Source organism: Octodon degus, unplaced genomic scaffold (genome assembly GCF_000260255.1).
Source record: "Octodon degus isolate 3935 unplaced genomic scaffold, OctDeg1.0 scaffold00087, whole genome shotgun sequence".
NCBI lineage: Eukaryota > Metazoa > Chordata > Mammalia > Rodentia > Octodontidae > Octodon > Octodon degus.
Window position 1 is genome coordinate 1,670,162 of NW_004524663.1, and position 6,814 is coordinate 1,676,975.

The 6,814-nt window shown below is 41.8% G+C and overlaps 1 pseudogene; it reads left to right on the plus strand.

Annotated features, from left to right (window-relative positions):
* Positions 1 to 5,080: 5,080 nt before the first annotated feature.
* On the plus strand, positions 5,081 to 5,826 carry LOC101561832 (annotated as a pseudogene).
* Positions 5,827 to 6,814: the final 988 nt, after the last annotated feature.

A 6,814-nucleotide genomic window follows, 5' to 3' on the forward strand; every position in this document is an offset into this window, starting at 1 on the left:
ATTTAAGGGAGACAGACTCCCTCTCTGTTGCCATTGTTGCTGCTACTCCTCCCTTTTGCTCTTGCTGTTATGCTATCTTGCACCACCATGACCTCCTGCCCCCTGCCATTCTCCAGTCTGCCTGGAGCCAGCCGAGTACGGATGAACCCTTCTGTAACTGTGAGCTAAATAAACTTTTCCTTTCATTTTGGGTGTCAAGTATTTGTCCCAGAGAAGAGTAACTGAGAGAGACATTCTTTCAGCAACAAAAATGTTTCAATATTTCTTATAAAGCAGGTCTACTAGCGACAACTTTCTTCAGTTTTTATTAATTTGGAATGTCTTTTCTTCTTTTCACTTTTGAAGGATAGTTTTACTAACTATACATTTCTTGGATGACAATTTCTTTAAGTATACATGGTCCCAGACTTCTGATGGTTAAACGTGAATTTTTCAACTTTACAATGCTGTGAAATTGAGATGCACTCAAGATAAATTGTACTTGAAATCTAAAATTTTGACCTTTCCCTGGGCTGACATTATGCAGTATGTGCTCTTAGGCGATGTGGGGCAGTGGGTGCAGCTTCAGTCCCTGTCAGCCTTGTGCACCTGTGGGCGAATGACTCCTATGGCGTACTGTGTTACTAAGCCATGATGCTTGGCAGCTTAGGTATAATAAATACATTTTTGATATGTGATATTTTTGATTTATTGCAGATTTATTGACGTGTTACCCCATCATAAGTTAAGGTGCACATATACTTTGAATATACCATTTTATTGCCTTAATGGATTCTTTTGTTTCTGATAAAAAGTCATGCATAATTATATCACTATTCTTTATATATAATAAACAATTTTTCTCATTGTTTTTGAGATTTTTTTCTTTTTGTACTTGCTAATAGCTTTTATGTGACTGCGATATGTTTGATGTAAATGTCTGTATTCATAGTACTGTACTCAATACTGAAGTTCCTGGATTGCTAGATCAATGTTATTTCAAAGTCAGATGTAGTAAGTAGTAAACCCATTATTTCCTGAAATGGATTTTCTACTCTTTCTTTCTGTTCTGTATCCCCTCCTGTGTCTCTATATATGTAAATTTGGTGTTGTCTAATGCATGTTGAAATCCTGCTAATACTTCTTCATTCTTCTGACTGGATACATTTCACCGATCATTCTCCAAGTTTCTTTATTTTTTCTTCTGACATCCCAAATAGGCTACAATATGGATCTACTAAATGCTTCATTTCGGTCATTGTTCATTTCAACACTGAAATTTCTACTGATTTTTACCTCTGTACTGAGATTTCCTATATGTTGAGCTATTCTCATCACATTCTTCTATAATTACTTAAACATGGTTATTTAATTCCTTGAGCATAAATATCAGCTATTTTAAAGTTTGAGTCTGCTGATTCTGACATTTGGATCCACTTCGAAGTTAATTCCTTTGGACTGCTCTTCCTCTTTCTCTTCAGCGTAGTTCATACTTTTATGTTTTGTTGTACTGGTTTTCCTTTCTTTGAAAAAAATAGTCCTTTGAAATTAATGTAGATTATTGGATTTTTGAGTTTTATTTTATATCTTGTTTTCTCTTGGATTTGATCTGAAAGTTTCTCTCTGCTGTGTTTTTAAATACTTATTTTTTTATTTCTCATCTGTTTCTCTAATGATTGTGGATGTGTTTTCATATCTCAGTATCAACCCATAATTTAGGTTAAGATTATATTCAGATACCTCTAACCATGTCCTCCAGCCTCTGATGGTAGGGCCCGGTGTCCAATTGGGGGCGTATGCGATGTCAAAGCTATTCCTTTACCTTGGTGCTCACTTTGCACCAGGCGGCTCGAATTTCCCCCTGCACACCTGCTGAGCTTGTCAGTTACACAAGGCTATCTGGGATTGATTACCCCGCCTCTCTGTGGCTCTTTCATTTTCAGAGCGAGGGAGATTTTTGGCCTTTTTATGCCTTGATAGGTGATTATATGTTTTTTCAAGCATGAAAGATGCAGGTGTTTTATTTACAAATTCAATTTATGATTAAGGGAGAAAGAATCTGCTTTCCCAGGACAACATTTCTCTCCAGAAATATCACATCAGAAGTGATATTTTCATACAAAACATAGTATATATTTAAATGGGGTAAACCATGGATTTAATATAATTTTTATCTTGATACAAGTGAGTGCCCTGGGTTATATTGACTGTATGCAAATTTGTGTGAGGGTGACTGGGTTATTGGATTACTGCATCCATGAAAATGATGATGATGTGAGATTTCTTCAAAGAGAAATAATGGACTTATTTTAAATCTAACCAGGATTTAAAGATTGTGAAGGTGCTGCAAACTTATATTTTAAATCTAATAGTTAATTATTCATGTTGACAGAGATGAGCAAAAGTGTGATAATGTTCAAATGTCAGACAAAATAAAGATCACATACGCTCCTGTGATTTTAAAAATATTTTTGTATTGGAAAACAATCTGTCAGACACAGATTTTAACTACCAAGATTAAACACTGTATGTGTACTCTTTAGTTTTGTCTTGACATTTGTTCACAGGAACTGTACTGTCACCATGTTAGAGATCAAGAAAATGTGGTTGAGAGAAGCCGCTCAAGGACAGGTATTTAAAAAAATAATGCAGATTAGAAACCCAGATGCCCTGACCTCCAAGCTCACGTCCGTATGGTGTATGACCATGCATTTTGAGAACTGTCTCCCTGTGGAGGGTAATATGAATTTTAAAGGTGCAACTTTTTCATTTCTTATCTTTCCTTCCTGTTGAACTTGCAGCATTGCTCCTGAGACTGATTAAAAAGAGTCACTTACAGCAGTTTTAGCCTTTCTCTTTGCTTGCCTATAACTTCCCTAGGGCAGAGCAGTAATTGCTTTTACGTACTTTATAGCTCTTGCTTGCTTTACCTGAGAAGACAGAATATATAAGCACAATTGCTTTTCAGTCACTTAAATACAGACAATCTTCCCTTTGCCTTCCAAATCTTAGAAAAGCTTAGGTAAACATCTGTGATCTTAAACTTGGCCTCTTGAAAATTTACAACTTTTAACCTTAATGTAATAATCAGACTAGTGCTCCAAGTTCAATGTGTGCTCTAGTTTCTTCATTACATGCAGAAAATATGATCAGCTGAAAAATAAAAAATTAATCACAATTTTTTCATTAGTAAAAATATTTACGATATGTATAGAGATTTTATATTAATCCTGAGTTTCATTTATTTATTTTCAGGGTATGGTTCTTCCTTAAATAGCACATTCGGGGGTCTTTATATATACACTTGGGCTTCTTCTATACTAGGAAAATGTGATGAATTTGAATAATACCTCAGCTATTTGAGAAGAGAGTGATTTGTTAAAATTTGCTAACTTTTTCTTTGCAAGTATCTGTCAAGAGACATAGGTTTCCTGTCCCCTTGGATGACATATGAACAAATGGACTGAGAATGTTAATATTTATTTATCTTTTGAGAATGAATGTGGTCCAAATCATTTTAGTCTCTCTGATGTTCACAACAGAGATAGAAAAGGTCTCATGAGAAAGACACACAACTAGTGGTCTTCACGTTTGCAAAGGCCTTCCACAGTGCTGAGGCTGCCTCTGAATCTGAGGGGTCAGAGGAGCGGATGTAGCACTAGAGGCCAAACTTTAAGTGAAAAACGAAAAGTATGGGAGTCTCTTCTTTTTTCTTGCTGGTTTGTCTGAGGTTTAAATCAAGTTCACGTTTTTGTCAGAGATTATTTTCTGCACAACTTTATTCATTTTTACATAACTCAGTGTTCTAACAACTAAGAGCATCACTTTCCACTAACTAATTGTGACTTAGTTAAAAGGGTTGATTTTTATATAAAGTATGAACTTCTAAAAGGTTCATTGCTTCTGAAGTTTGTCCACAAATGCCCCACAGCTGTGAATAACCTCAGGCTCCAAAGTACTAATTGTTCTAAAAATTATCAAAATTACCCATATAAGCCTAGAAGGACTGACTTATACTTTTAACTTACTACTACATACAGACTGAGAATAAAAAATGGAGTTTTATGACTTCTAACAATGAAATGTAAGTAAACAATAATAGATTTATTAGGTCTTAGAGGTGAGAATTATGTTTCAATGAATTAAACGCTTCTGTAACTTTTTGCACAAAGTATAACTATTTTCATGCTGTTTCTTCTGGTAAGTGGGATTTCAAGCAAGGCACTTAGAGAACTGTTTGAAAAACGGAAGTCTTAGGACTGTGTGATAAGAAGAAAAAATTGAAGAAACTATTATGTTTTAGATCTTTCTTCTGCCAAGCCACCTATGCCTTAGAGCCAGCTGACCACAGACAGAAACAGCGACAACATAAATCTCTGCTCCTTTAAGATGTGGGTATTGGACATCCAGAAGCACACAGACACTAGTGCAGATTTTGGTACCAAGACAGTGGGGTCATTGCTGTGGCTTGTGGACTTTCCCAAGAAGCCTTTTGAGGAAGAGTTTGGAAAAGTTTGAAGAAGCTGCCTAGAAAAATTCTAGATTGCTGCTAGCCAATCTTAATTAATAATTCTGGTTGGTACTCAGAAAACCAGAATGCAGATATGAATGTGGACACTAAAGACCAGGATCAGGAGGTTTCAGTTGGACAAGGACTCCATTGGCGGTTGGTGTAGTGACTGCCATACCAGAGTTGTTGTACTCTTGCAGAAAGTTTGTCTGTTTTGCCCATGTCCTGAGATTTTGGACATAAGGCCAGTGGATTAATTAATCTGGCAGAGGAGATTTCAAGGAAGTCCAACACTAAAGCTGTGGAACAGATACTGCTGGCTGCTCTGGCCACATCAATAATAAGAATCAGGGGAAATGGGAAAGCCAGGAGGGCGAGCAGGGGAGCAGGCAGGCAGCAAGCTGTGGCAGCAGGTGGGCGTCGGCCCGGACGGAGGGAACAGGTGAGGGAGCCGCCAGAAAGCCAGAGAGGGGGCCGGTCCAAGGGCAGCAGAGACTCCTCAGGTCCCTCCCGCCCCCTACTCGGAGCCCTCAGGTCTCGGGTCTCCCGCAGAACGGACACGGCCAGCCTGGCCATGGCTTCATTGCTGAGATGGATCAGGAAGTGAAGCTCAAGGTTGATTCTTTCAGGGAGCGGATCACAAGTGAGGCAGAAGACTTGGTGGCAATTTTTTTTTCCCTCAAAGAAGTTGTTAGAACTTGATAGTGTTTTGAGGGAACCAACCCTAAACATCCATGACCCAGCTCAGATCCACTCCAACACGAATCTCCCTGTCCCTAACCCTATTCTTCTCACTAATTGCCATGATGGGTTGGACGGTCCCACTTACAAGAAGCGCAAGCTGGATGAGTGCGAAGAGGCCTTGCAATGAACCAAGGTGTTCGTGATGCCCCATGGGACGCTGAAGAACAACCAGCAGCTGGTGGGCATCATTGAGAAGGTGAAGCCCGAGATCCGCTGCTGATCGAGAAGCGCAACACGGTCAAAATGTGGGTACAGCTCCTGATTCCCAGGATAGAAGATGGAAACAACTTCGGGGTATCCAGTCAGGAGAAAACAGTTGCAGAGCTAAGAACTGTTGAGAGTGAAGCTGCGTCTTACCTGGACCAGATCTCCAGATATTATATTACCAGAGCCAAATTGGTTTCTAAAATAGCTAAATAGCCCCATGTGGAGGACTATCGCCGCACCGTGACAGAGATGGACAAGAAGGAATACATCAACCTCCGGCTCATCATTTCAGAGCTGAGGAATCAATACATCACTCTGTACGGATCCTGAAGAGCATCCAGAAGATCAAGCGGCCCCGCAGCAGCGAGGCGGAGATGCTGTGCTGAGGCCGGGCGGGCAGGTCAGGGACTGAGGCTGGCTCGAGCCTGCCTTCCGAAGGTGCGAGGGGAGCCTGGCTGCAGTAGTGATCGCACCTCTCTGTTTTTAGAGTCTAGTGAAACTCGTCTAGTCCGTGACGTGTTCACCCCTGTTTTCAGGACTCAGGATCTCTTGTTTCTTTTCCTAGCCCCGCCTGCGCTCACGCTGACTGCAGCAACTTTGGGGGGACCGATACCCTCCCCCGCCTGCTCCAGCATCTTAGCATTTGCTGATCGGTTAGGGGGCAGCTGAGGCACCCAAGGGGAAGTGCTAGGTGTTTTTAGGAACCAGGAGCCAGGAGACTGTCCTCTTCTGTCACAAGGCTGAAGACTCTTGCCCCTGTGAGAGAGGCCTTGGCACTGGCCTGCTGGTCACCCTGGTCCTGACTCAAGGCTTCCTTTCTGCATCCATCTCGTGTTGACCCTGGTCTGGCAAGGAGTCCCTTAGGCTTCAGCCAAGACCCTTGCTCCTCCCAATGTTTTTATAATGGTGTTCACTCTCGAGGTGCCACTGCACCCTCCACTAGCTCCCCACATCACCTCCTGCAGCTACCCCAGACCTCCTCCAGGAGCCCACAATTGTCCTAGGTGGCTACCCTAGAGGCTATGGTTCCAGGCCTCTTGTGCTCTGCAGTGGTGGCCACTGTATGCTGGAGGAGTTGCGGGACAAGTGAGTGTTGAGAGGCCAAGGCCTGGGCCTCCTCCCCGCTCCCTTGGCGCTGCGTCCAGGCAGGGCCTTTGCCACCGCTGGGCCTTCTGTCTGGGTACTGTCTGTACTGTTGTGCTTCTAGGGAAGGCAAGTCACACACACACACACACACACACACACACACACGTCTCGTGTGTATAAGCATGCCTGTAGGGCACAACCATGGAAGAGTTGCTGCTTCTTGATTGTCCAGAGAGGCCACTCACTGTCACAGGCTCTGTGGGGACCCCACCAGCCCCAGCTGTTTTC